The sequence below is a fragment of the Pleurodeles waltl genome, chromosome 2_1 (assembly GCF_031143425.1).
Source record: "Pleurodeles waltl isolate 20211129_DDA chromosome 2_1, aPleWal1.hap1.20221129, whole genome shotgun sequence".
Taxonomy (NCBI): domain Eukaryota; kingdom Metazoa; phylum Chordata; class Amphibia; order Caudata; family Salamandridae; genus Pleurodeles; species Pleurodeles waltl.
In genome coordinates, this window is record NC_090438.1 from 414309604 (window position 1) to 414323776 (window position 14173).

The window sequence follows — 14173 nt, forward strand, 5'->3', positions numbered from 1 at the left end:
GCCGTTCACTTGGCGTGGCTGGATTGAGGTATGGTGTTAGGATGAAGGACTGCACTGCATATGCATTGTCTCCTACAATGACAGGAGTGTAAAATGAGTTATTTTTAGCTGTGATGTCACTTATAGAGTATGCTGCATTGTTCTCTGTTAAAACACTGAGTAGGTATCCTTCTCCAAACTCTCAAGCAAGAAGCCTCATGTACATTCCACTATGTCTAAAGTTGTACGAATCATGTGTGCTACTAGGGTATCTGGCCACTAAATCACTAATGATATGGGAGGCATTGCAAATGATGTGTATGTTAGAATAACTTTTTTTTCTATTCCTGTATATGTATTTGGTATCAGACGGAGGACAGATTGCCACATGTGTCCCATCAATGTAACCGATGACATGTGGGAATTGTGCTACCTGGTAGAAATTGAGGGACATATTTAAGAGCTCCTAGCGCCAATGGAGCATCACTTTATGTGATGCTCCAGTGTGAAGTACTGGGTTTTTCAGAACCCAGTGGTGCCAGGGAACACACCCTAAGACTTCGAGTCCTTCCTGTTTCAGATTACAGAAACACAAAGATGAAGTGGTGAAGTCAAAGATCTCGTTTATTGGCTGCAGCCAGTAACAGGTATCCTAGAAGTACAACACAGTGTATATTCTCAGGAGACTGCCCTCTTTGCAAAGCTAACCTTCTCTTTTATACAAAATATTATGCTTTAGGCAAACATTCCTTATTTTACAGTTGACCATTCACATATTTTCACTACAAAGAAATAGCAGGGTTATGATGACAAGCCCATATTTCAGTTTGTCCAGCCCTCAATCAATTACCCGGCAAGGCTTAGTACTTTCATCAGATATCGACGGACCCCCAATATAAACGGGCACCTCCTTCTTGTAAAGCAAGTCATAAAGAAAGAAACAGGGACAGGCGTGTGTAAGATTAGGCATGGTTTGTGTGTGATGAAACTTTCATGATGTGTTGTGCCTTGATACTAATCTCATTCGGCCACTGGGAAAGAAACTGGCCGAACAGGTTTGGCTTCAGGCAGTGGAGTCAGCTTTCCCAGGTCTCAGAGGAGTCAGCAAAGATGTACGTGTCCTTCAGACTCGTTTTCAGCATTAGACATTGGCCTATGTGAGGGCAATCACAAAATGGCTGTCGTTTAAATGGAACACGAGGGTTCAGGACGGAAACTCTGATATTCAGGTGATTTCGTTACCCGAATATGAATACAATGCTTGTGCATACTATTCTAATCATTCTCGGTCTGCTGATACCAAAATCGTTGTGATACGACGATGTTTATAACACGGGTCCAGAATTTTCAGTACCACAGACCCTCCTTTTGCCCTTACATAGGCAATAACCTATACTCACGCTAATCTGAGTCCAGGTCTATATTCATAAAGTCGTTGAGATGTTGCTGTAGCATCATCCTATTACTTAGCTCGTCCCTTGATACAGGTTTCCTTACACACGATGTAGCACAGAGGCCACATATTGCAGGAGCACACTGTACACACAGACAGGACAGGAAAAGAATGGCTAAGATCATCCCAATGACTACCAGAGTCTTCCATCCCCAGGCGGATATCAGCTCCCAGAACCACCCCATCAATGACCAATCTCCTTTATCCACGTGAATAGATTCGGAGATCTTATGCAGTTTGGAAATGGCCTGGTAGACTGTCGGAGCGTTATCTGGGATGAAAACACAGCAACTTGATTGGATCACTTTACATACCCCACCTCGGTCTGCAAGTATGACGTCTAATGCGACCCTGTTCTGAAGAGTCATAAGGCGATCTGACTGGAGCTCAGCAGTCAAATTACCAAGGGCACCGGCGGTTTCAACTACCGTGGATTCAACCACCTTTGTCAATTGCCTTATGTTCCTGCTGTTAACCATAGTACCCCAAAACGGCAGAAAACCCTTTACGAAATCTCCAAATTCTTGTCCTGTAGTGTCTTCTTTACTTATGACACCTCTAACTATCCTTGTCTTATGGTAATCTGCTGCGGCCGTGTAGGTGGGAGGTAACAGGAACGAAACAAAACATGTGCCTGAGAAGTCAGGAGGCAACCATGTATAGGCTCTATTATGGAAGATGAAATAGGTACCCTTAGCTGCTAAGAACGAAGGAGAAGTCTGAGACGCAAAAACATATGTTTCAGTGCAGATACTTTTACCTAACTGAGCTCTGGGATTCTTGCCATTACCTTGCAGACATAGGTGACCCTGATGGGGTACAATCCAAATCAGGGAGGATCTCTTTGCTCGCTGGTTCCCACTCAGAGTAACTCCATATCCTGTTATGTTCCATCCAATATATGCTAGTGTCTCATCTCTCGGGATAGTCTCATAGGAAATATCTTCCCTAATCATATCTACTATACCCTTAGCTAGAGCACTATTCTTAGGATTATCTTTCACAGAACATAGGGGGTTGGCTTCATACGCATATATGAACACCGTTCTATATGCCCATACAGAACCATTATGGCTGAAAGGCAGGACCAGATAAGGGATACCTGTATCAGTAGTATGAGGCATAAGACCACACACCCAACAGTTAGTTGTGTTCACTACTAATTGGTGTTGGTGTAGAAGCTGAATGAATGAATTGTTGACAAATTCTAATCTTCTGGCAGACTCGTGTTCAGGTAGGGGGTGAAAAGAATGTGAGGAAACAGTAGAAGGAGGTATGGGCTGTGTAATGGGTGCAAATGTCACTTGAAAAGAGAATAAAACATATCCTATTAAAAACGTCATTACACTAAGCAACATGAAAATACATAATATCAAAAATCGTTTCTTTGTCATTATTATACACATTCTGGCTTTAAAGTCCAACTGTCTGGCAGGTCTCTCATTCTTGAAAAACTCCATCCTCTCTAATTGCTGCTCGTGGTGGTAGGGTGTTCTATGCTAGGGAATGCTTCTGTCAGTCCAGGGCAACTCCCTTAGACCGACCAGAACTGTCGACCTAACGTCTTCAGCTGCACTCCAAAGACTTGGGCAACCACGACCCTACAGCTGAACCCGGATGGCGGTTCGAAAAGAAAAAAACAAAAATAAGAAAGTTTCTCAGATGAAAGAGCCGCACTTTTAAAAAAAGTAGCAAAGGAACGGGAAAAATTATTTGTCCTTAGTTCTTGGTCTCAAATTATAACGGCTTTTTCCAGGTACTGTCTGGTTCTGGAACAAGAGTTCAGCCTCTGTAGTGTTCAATCGAATTGACGGTGGCACAGCTTCTTGCAAATTATTGTCACTTTCTTGTTCAGAAATTGTTCCTTTTACACGTGCATCGCTAAATGGCAAAAAACGAGGCACATTCTCAGTCTCAGAGTCAGCGATCCCCTCCTGGACCCATCGGTCGTACGGTAGAGGAAAAGGGACCCTCTTGCAGTGTACGCCGTGGATCCAGTTCTTTTTCCCTTCCACTCGAACAGCTGATCTTGTTGAGAGAAGGACGAGGTAGGGGCCGGTCCAACGGGGCTGGTCATTCTTTTTCCGCTGGAAGTTCTTGACCAGCACCCATGATCCAGGATCGATAAGATGTCCTGGAGCTTCAGAGACCTGAGGCAGAGTATCGTGAACCTGTTGGTGTAGAACACGCAATTTAGCCGTCAATTCATACAAATAATCAAGCAGTACAGGGTGTTCGATCTCACTGAATTTTGTTGGTCTTGGCACTCCCCATATGTTGGCCGGGTGGCCAAACACAATTTCATAGGGACTAAGTCCCACTCGCGAATGCACAGTCATTCTTGTTGATAGGAGTGCTAAAGGCAGAGCGTCAGGCCATTTAAGACCAGAGCTCGCTTGTATCTTTGCCAACTTCAGTTTTAGCGTGCCATTATAGCACTCTACTAGTCCAGCTGATTGGGGGTGATTTGCAGCGTGGAATTTTTGGTGGATACCTAGCCCTTCACATACTTTTTTCATCACTCGACCCACAAATTCACTCCCATTATCACTCCAGACCATTCTCGGCATTCCAAACCTAGGGAAGAATTCTTTGGCAAGGGCTTTAGCTGTGGATAAGGCAGTGTTGTCTTTTAAGGGATATGCTTCTACCCATCTTGAAAAGGCACAAACAACAACGAGTACGTATTTCAGATTGTTGCACCTTTCCATGTGGATGAAATCTAGCTGCAAAACCTCGAACGGATACGTTGGAGGCGCAAAATGACCAGCTGGAGTTGGGGTTCCCCTACCAGGATTGTATTTCAGACACACCATGCAATTCTTGACCACATTCTCTGCACATTTAGGAATTCCAGCATTTTGCCATACTGGAGCCAACAACTTACAAATCCCTTTCACACTGATATGGGCCATTCTATGAGCCATTGTCACCACTGCAAGCACATACGCATTGGGTAACAACCATCGCTGATGTTCTGACAAGTCAACCCAACAACCATTTTCATCCAATTTACCCGTACTTTCTTTCCACACACTCAACTCTTTCTCTGAAGCTTCAGCTTGAAGAGACTTCACACCCTCTATCTTATCTTCACATATTCCAACGTTACCAACCCATCTTGCGGGGCCTGCAACATACATTCGATTCATCACATCTTTTGCTGTTTCTTTTGCGATTTCGTCAGCAAATGCATTGCCACGACCGACATCATCAGTAACCTTCTTGTGTGCACTGCATTTCACAATCGCAACTTGTAATGGCAAGGTCAGTGACTCAAGAAGCTCATTCACCAACTGACCATGCTGAATTTTAGCTCCATGCGAAGTCAGGAACCCACGTCCTTTCCACAATCGTCCAAAACTATGGGCCACACCAAACGCATACTGGCTGTCGGTATATATGGTCACTTTCATTCCTTTCGATAACACACACACTCTCGTAAGTGCAATCAGCTCTGCTGCTTGAGCTGAATTATGTGGTATACGTGCAGCTTCAACAATCGTATGCAAAGTTGTGACACCATTCGGAAGCTTGAAGCATGAACCATCCACCCATAAGGTACCATCACACTTTACAAGAGGAGTATCTTTAAGATCTACTCTCCCTTTCGTTTCTTCTTCTGTCCTAAGAAAACAATCATGTTGTTCAACATCATCTGTCTCTACTGAAATTGGCAATAACGTGGCTGGATTCAACGTATTGCACCTCTTTATGTGCACATGACTCGCTAACAGTGTCAACTCGTAACCTGACAATCGACACTAGTTAAATGCTGTGTCTTGGTCCTGTTTAACAACGTGTCCACTGCATGTGGAACCATCACAATCAACATATTATTCATCACTAACCCAGCAGACTGTCGAATAGAAACAGCTGCTGCCGCTGTGGCTCTCAAGCAACTCGGCAATGCTTTAGCTACCGGATCCAAAGTTGACGAAAAATATGCGCCTGGGCGCTGCTTGTCTCCAAAAGACTGTGTTAGCACTGACAATGCACAACCCTCTTTCTCATGGACATACAGTGTAAAGGGCTTACTGTAGTCGGGGGTACCCAACACAGGAGCCGAACACAATGCATTACGCAATTCGGAAAAACTTTTCTGACAATCTTCAGACCACGGAACGGGGTTTGGTATATCTTTATAGGTCAATGCTACCAAAGGTTTGGCCAGCAAAGAAAAATTCGGTATCCATTGTCTGCAGTATGATGTAATGCCCAAGAAAGCACGTACTTCTCTCTGTGTCCTTGGCACACTAAATTTTGCAATTGCCTGAATTCTTTCTGACGTCAGTTTGCTTCCCTCCTTCGATAAGAGATGACCTAAGTAGGTCACTTCTTGTCGACAATATTGCAGTTTTGAAAGGGACACTTTGTGATGTAAATCAGATAAATGATGCAACAACGACAAGGTGGCTTCTTTACAAATCTCTTCAGTATCTGTAGCGACTAGCAAATCATCGACGTACTGAATAAGGGTAGCGCCGTCAGGTAAAACAATTGCATCAAGCTGTGATTGTAAAGCCTGACTATATATTGATGGACTTTCACAGTAGCCTTGTGGAGCGCGTTTGAAGCGGAAACTTCGGCCTCCTAAACTGAAGCCAAATATATCCCTGCTCTCCTCTGCAATCGGGATGCTGAAGAAAGCATTCTTTAAGTCAATCACCGAGAACCAGGTGGCGGAAGCTGGAATCATAGTCAATAGGGCAGTGATATCAGGAACAACTGGAAACTGTGGCACAACTATTTTATTTACCTCTCTAAGATCAATCACGAGCATGTAAACAGGTGGCTTAGAGGGGTCAGTACGTTTCAAAACAGGCAGAACAGGACTATTACAAACGTTGCCTTTTGTCTCTTCAATTACATCTTTTTCAATTAAATCATAAATGATCGCTAGCAACGCCTTTTCACCTTCACTAGAGATCTTGTATTGTTGAATGCGTGGTAATTTAACATTGGCTTTCAATGTCACAACATAAGGTGGTATTTCCAACAGACCCACATCATTAGGACCAGTAGCCCAAATGATATCAGGAAGGAACGACAATTCGGTCGGAAGTTTATCCTTCGATAAATACATCGGAGAGACCATTTTCCTACCCAGTGTAAGTTGTACTCCCGAAGGAGAACAATATAATGTCGCATACAATCTTTTCAACAAATCCAATCCTAACAAGTTTTCACCACAACCTGTCATCAGAATAAGGGGTGCTTCCAATTCACAAGGTCCAACAGAAAGGGACATAGGACTAGAAATCGGGTTCCTAACCCGGGCGCCAGAAAAACCTACTGAAACATTCATCTCGCCAGACAAAGGTGCGCCAGGGAGTTTTGAGTGCATAATAGAACTCTTTGTAGCACCAGTATCCAACAGAAAAGGCTCCGACACACCTGAGGTAATCACCTTAACATAAGGTCCATTCTGATCTACTGGAACTAAAAAAACTCCCTCTCTCCGTCTATGGCTGTCCTAGCAATTATTACCTTCCAGATTCTCATCTTCTGCATAGTAGTCATCAGCATAGTACTGAGCCGTCCTACCAGGCGCGTTATGTTGCTGGTCAAAACTATTCATTGAGTTTTGAGACGGAAAGGAACGCGTGTTCTGGGGGAAACTTCCACGTCCTCTACCTCTAGGAGCTTGTTGAACACCTCGACCTCTTGCGCCAGAAGCACCATTCGTACGCTGTAACAAAATAGGACAACTATACTTGAAATGACCCTCTTCTTTACAATATGAACACTGATTGGGACCTACAGTAACACGTGGTTGAGAAAACTCGAACCTTTGCGAGTTTCTCTGAAACTGTTGAGGTTGCTGATAGTTACTCTGACCACCACGTGGCGGATACGCCTGTTGTAAAAGAACCTTCGTCTTTAATTCTTTAGTTTTCTTGTCTGCGCTATCCTTCTCATCTTTATCCCTATTTTCGTAGTACTGTGCAGTAGCCAATATTTGTGCTGAAGAGGAAACGGCCCAAGAACTCTCTGAATCCTTCAATTTCTTACACAGCTCGGCGAGCAAATTGTGCACAAACTTGTCGACGAACAACCGTTGACCACCTTCTGTACTCATATCTTGACCACTGTGGTCGATAAACGTTTCCTCAAACCTGGTGAAGAAATCAGACACTGTTTCATCTTTCTTCTGCTTACACGCTGACAATTTATCCCAATTCACACGCATCGCAGGCATTAAAGTCTTCATGTAAGTAATGATCCTAGCAGGCAGTTCTGCTACCAAAGGCTCAGGCTTGGCACCACCAACTTGTCTATCATTTGCAGCACTAATATTAGCCCATGAGTCACCTAACTCTTGTGCATGATCTGTATGGCGAATCAATCCCCACAAAGGCTGTGGAACAACATTCCCAAATAACATGTCTATGTCGGCTAAATTCATAATGCATGAGTCTGCAGTCTGTGATAATTCCTTATAATACCCTGCAGGGTTTTTACGGGAATCAGGCAAAGTCTGCTTAAGGGCTAAAACTTCAGCTCGCTTCCATGGAACATGTACCCAAACATGCTGAAAATGAGCTGGGACAGCATCACTTTGATTAGCAACATCAGCCGCAACGGCGTCCTTCCATACCGGAGGGACTTCTCTCATTGGGTACTGTCGCACCTTTTTTTTAACAGAGGAGTCATGTTGGAACAATGACTGAGAAGGATCCTTATTCCTAAAGGACAACAACGTCGCAACTGCTGTCTCAACATCCGAACCCACAATCGTGCCCTTTGCAAACTCAAACCGTACACGGCACAAATCAGGCGGATTTGTTTCCAAATCATTATCTTCCAATTCCTCACAAAGGAAAGCACACATTTTCTCAAAAACGTATCTTTGTTTCGGTGCTTCCCATTGACGGAAGACATCCATAACAGACTCTACATCGTATCTTAAAGGGTAAACAACCCATTTACGCGCCATACGGTCAAACATTTCTCTCTCTCGAGAATTAGGCAGTTGACTACGCGACTGCTTACGCTCCGAATCTGGGGTCACACCAGACGACCCAAAGAGAGGAAATATAAGGCTGGCAACAGTATCTGTCATTCTCTGTCGGACAGTAGGAGAAGTTGATGAAAGAACAGGAGGAAAAACAGAGGGAGGCAAGGCAGACGCAGAGGCAGTATCAGGAAGAACACCAGAAGAGGCAGTCGATGTAGTACATAAAGTCGCAGGAGGTACAGATGGAGCAGGTAGCGAAGTCGGCGGCCCTTGAAGGGGCTGCGCCATAGTAGTAGGAGCCAACTGAAGAGGAGCTGGCGGCTGTGGAAGAACCTGAGGCACAATAACCTGAGGTTGCACAGCTAAAGGTTGCGGGGGTGCTGTAGCATTCTGCGCATAAGGGGGTGGCGAACTCAACAAGTGTGACATTAAAGGATCTTTCTCAAGTTCTTTTGCTGCATCTTGCTGAAGAAGCGGAAGAACTGGATAACATTTATCGGTCACCATTTTACGTTGCCTGTGCAACTGCTCATTCATCTGTTCTTCTTCATCATCTTTAAACTGCATGGCAGCTTGCATTATCGAGATACCCTCTTCCCTCTTTTTTCTCTTTGCTAATTTAATTTCCTTCTGTTTGGCTTCCTTACGCCATAGGCGGAAAGAGTCAAACATCGCCGGCCGGGCTTTCTTCTTAAAAAAGTTTAACCTCCAGATTATCCAGAATCTCTGTGTCAAAACTACCATATTGGGGCCATTTTAAAACACCATCTTTCCTGGTGTATCGGATCCATACTTCATTATATGTGAGGGGGCCTATGCCATGTTTCACATATAGTTCATAGGTTGGAGTTCCAATCGGAGGAACCAGACATGAGTCCTCCAATCGGGAATCCCTATTATAACCAAGACAAAACAAATTTCCATGTCTGCTAAGACCAGGCATCTTCGCTCTCCAGTCTAGCTTCAAACTTCAAAGGATTATCGAATACGATAGTCTCGTGAATACACGAATCCCTCGGCTTTGGTACTTGCAAGTTCCAAATCAAAGATCCCAAGGGGATACCAAACTAAGAACCAAACTAAGGACTGGGAGACGCTCCACTTATACTTAACTGAGGTATCGATGACGTCACCAGAAGACTTGTTTATCGTTTCGCTCTACCAAATCATCAAGGGTCCAAAACAGGGCGATAGTCGGGGCAGCAGTCCTTCGTAGCCGTCGGGAAGCGGGGAACCTCGCAGCAAAGACTTTCGGACCACGTCGACATACAGGGGTCGATGAAGTGGCGGCCTCCCTCCAGAATTTCCACACGAAGCTCCTCACGAACCTCTGGCTTGGACTGGTACCGCTGAAATCGCCCCACGTTGGGCGCCAACTGAAGTACTGGGTTTTTCAGAACCCAGTGGTGCCAGGGAACACACCCTAAGACTTCGAGTCCTTCCTGTTTCAGACTACAGAAACACAGAGTCTTCTTTGTGAAGTCAAAGATCTTGTTTATTGGCTGCAGCCAGTAACAGGTATCCTAGAAGTACAACACGGTGTATATTCTCAGGAGACTGCCCTCTTTGCAAAGCTAACCTTCTCTTTTATACAAAATATTATGCTTTAGGCAAACATTCCTTATTTTACAGTTGACCATTCACATATTTTCACTACAAAGAAATAGCAGGGTTATGATGACAAGCCCATATTTCAGTTTGTCCAGCCCTCAATCAATTACCCGGCAAGGCTTAGTACTTTCATCAGATATCGACGGACCCCCAATATAAACGGGCACCTCCTCCTTGTAAAGCAAGTCATAAAGAAAGAAACAGGGACAGGTGTGTGTAAGATTAGGCATGGTTTGTGTGTGATGAAAGGTTTATGATGTGTTGTGCCTTGATACTAATCTCATTCGGCCACTGGGAAAGAAACTGGCCGAACAGGTTTGGCTTCAGGCAGTGGAGTCAGCTTGCCCAGGTCACAGAAGACCAGCAAAGATGTACGTGTCCTTCAGACTCGTTTTCAGCATTAGACATTGGCCTATGTGAGGGCAATCAGAAAATGGCTGTCGTTTAAGTGGAACACAAGGGTTCAGGACGGAAACTCTGATATTCGGGTGATTTTGTTACCCAAATATGAATACAATGCTTGTGCATACTATTCTAATCATTCTCGGTCTGCTGGTACCAAAATCGTTGTGATACGACGATGTTTATAACACGGGTCCAGAATTTTCAGTACCACAAGTGGCGTTAACCCCTGCTCCATACTTACAAATAGCAGTAACGCTGCTTTTAGTGGTGTTACACCTCCCTGTAAATATGGGCCCCTACAATGCAGTTCTCTTCATCAGAGGGGCGTGCAATGGGTGTTGCTGTGTGAGTGCCACAGCAACACCCGTTGCAATTTGATGCTGCCTCAGATTTACAAGATTTCATAAACTTGAGGCAGCTCCAACATCTAACGCCGCCCCAGGGGTGGCGTTAGGTAGGTGCAACCAGGATGAATACTTGTTTTTTTACTTTTTCTGCATTCTGCAGCACACATAGAAAGAGCAAAATGCCAGAACTTATTGTTTAAGTGCAGGAAGGTGTGCCTTCCTGCACATAAACAAGAATTTGAAAATAACACTTTGGCACTTCTGTGTGTGTTGCATTCTGCCACACACACAGATGTTCCAAAGTGCCATTAATGACGGTTTTTGTGCACGAAGGGACACATTCTTGCACATAAACAATCACACCCCTCGATGCAGACATCCTTGCATGATGGTGGAGGCCTGCAAGGATGCCTGCGTTGTCGCTGGAACTTAAATTTAGCACCAGCACAGGGGACAACACAGGGGTTAATTAAATACGGCGCACCCCTGCGTTGTGAAAATGATGAAGCATGGTGCTGCCAAAATTCGCTCTGTGATTTTCCCCTAAATATGAGCCTTCATTTTGTTAGCTGCAAGTCCTGTGGGGTGTTGGGGAATTTGATGTGCAGATTAATTTTTAATAACATTGCATTGAGGGAAGCATTGAAGAAGCATGAAGAGCACTTCGAGACACACCTCCAGCTGCTACTATAACCCCATGGTACCTTTCTGAGACTAAGAGGTGCAGGGAGCATAATACTGCACATGCGTGGGATTGGCATATGTTCTGTGTGTGTGTGCCTGCAGTTAGGGTTGAAAATGTGCTTTTAGGCCAGTATCATCGCAGAGTTCAACCTACACTTATCAAACATTCCTTCTTCTTTCTGGTCAAAGAGAGTAATGTGCACTCTGGAAATGTGCTCCTGTCTCCTCCTCCCTCTCCTCAAACCTGCCAGGATCCTCATCCTTCTTGCCATGATGTAGAGTGCATCCATTGTTGAAAGAGCTGATGCACGCTGTGCCTCTTTTATAGGTTGCACCTGATTGCCACCTGATTTGTGTTGTGGTAAATTGCACATGCAAAGTGCCTGTTTTGCGACCATTCGCAATTTGTGAGTGGTTCATACATTTAAATTACCATGCCTTATTTGTGAGTCACAATTTGTGATTCACAAAATAGAGTCGCAATTTTAGGGCAAAGCTATTTTAGCGATTCCCTAAAATTGCACTTAAAATGCAATTCATGAATCGTGAAAGGCTATTTTGCATTTGCAAACCGTGGAATTTTGCGATTCACAAAATAGTGTGATACATCTGCCCCCCAGTTGCTAATCCTTTCAAGACACTGCCTATTTTCATTCAGCTGCATATTCACAGCATCCAATGAAATTTATGTTTTATTTAAACCAGGAGCACACCTGCATGTAACAGACTTTGAGTGGGTCTCCCAATCACAACCTTCTTCAGTGAGTGTGATAAAGTTTGTCCAAGTGGCTGCATGAGAGTATGAGTGGGTATGTGAAAGGATGCAGGAGTGTACAGATGGGTCTGTGAGTGAGTGCAGGAGTGTCTGAGTAGATCTGTGAGGGGTGTGTGAATATCTGAGCAAGTCTGTGAGTGGGTGCATGAGTGTCTGAGTGGGTCTGAAAATAGGTGTATGACTCACTGAGTGGTTCTGTCAGTGGGTGGGTTACTTTCTGAGTGCTACTAGGAGTGAATGAATTAGTGTGTGAATGACTCACTTTTTTGCTGTTGCTGATATTCCCAAATTCCTCACGATGCTACAAAGGGGGCTGTGCTGAGCATTGCGACATATTTACAAATATTGCACACAGTGAAAAAATAATTGTAAGGTCATAATTTGATCTACAAAGACTCATATAGCACAGCCATGGAGCCAGGGTAACTCCACCCTGACCTCTTATCACATCTTTCATTTCATTTTCCAGCCCAGGGGACTGTGTCTCATTCCCTAAAATGGTGGCTGCAATTTTCTAGTCAGTTTGTGGTCAGCCAATCACAGCTTGCATGCGCATTCGGAAATATGATGTGATTACTGCAAAAACTTTGCAACGGATCCATGGCCCTAGATATATATAATTTATTTTCCCTTTAATATCTCAAAAACTACTGAACAGATTTACACCAAGTAGTTAAAAGCACAATCTTTGTACCAAAAGCTTACTTTCTGCCAAATTTTGCGTAATTCCTTCCAGTGGTTTGGATTTAGTTGGGGTCAAAACTGTCATGGGAATTAACATGGAAGATGCATGGGTTTTACACCTCCTTTTTCCTCAGCCCCCACTTGACGGATCACCCTAAAGCTTTCTGTGTGCAAAAGGAATCACTGGTACACTTTTCTTTTGAACGTTTCGTGAAGATTCATCAAACTGTGCCATTGATATAGCTAAGTGCTATTCTATGTTATACTTTGGTTAGTTCAGCTGCTATCTGGAAAATCTCAGGGTGATCTCTCAAGTGGGGCTGAGAAAATGGGGGTGTCCCAAAACCTGTTTTCCTCATTCATATTTCCAGAGGGATTTTGAACACAACTACAGTGTGAGAAAGGGCATATTTTTCACATGGTATCCCTCCACTTCTTGCTTGGAAAATGATGTGGTTTCAAACTGTATGTGCCTTGGGCCCCTGCTAAACAGGTTCCTAGGGCTAGATCTCTTTCACCAAAAATGCACTTTGTATTGGCATTTCAGCCACCTTGGTAAGTCCCTAGTAAATGATACCCCTTGTACCTAGGGCAGTGATTCTCATAGTACAGCCCCGGGGCCGCATGCGGCCCTCCTGACATTTACATGCGACTCCCAGGTCAACATCAACACTGAGATGCTGTTTATTCGACTCAGCACAGAACTAAAACTTGTTAAATAAACGGGCAAGTATTTATTTGGAGTCTAATTGAAGTTAAAGAAAAGGAGTAACTAGGGTGTTCTGTAACTCTTAACTTTAGAAACACCTTCATTATTGAAGACATCTTGCAGCAAAAATTTAAAAGTATGATCTTTGTGAAATTCAAACAGTGCATTTCATTAATCTGCAGACCAATTTCACCTGAGTACACAACATTATAGCAGAAGTATTTTTTAAAGTGATAGTTTTCAAACATGAATTTTAGAAACTTTCCCCTTCCATCCTACACACCCTGACAATAATGAGAACTGTGAACGAAAAGGCAAGTCACTTGTTATGTGAACTCTTTGGGAGGGCTGGGTTTCTATAAAAAATGAACAACATTATAGTTTATTAAATCACACACAGAAGGTTTTATACAGTATACATCCTGAAGACATATTTCAAGGTTCTTATATGTGATGATGAAGAAATGGGAAAATAGGAGGTAAAGTGAAATACAACATTTGCCTAGGATCACACAATATGGTTAAGTAGAAAAGCTGGGATTTATACTCAAGTTTCTGGTTTCAC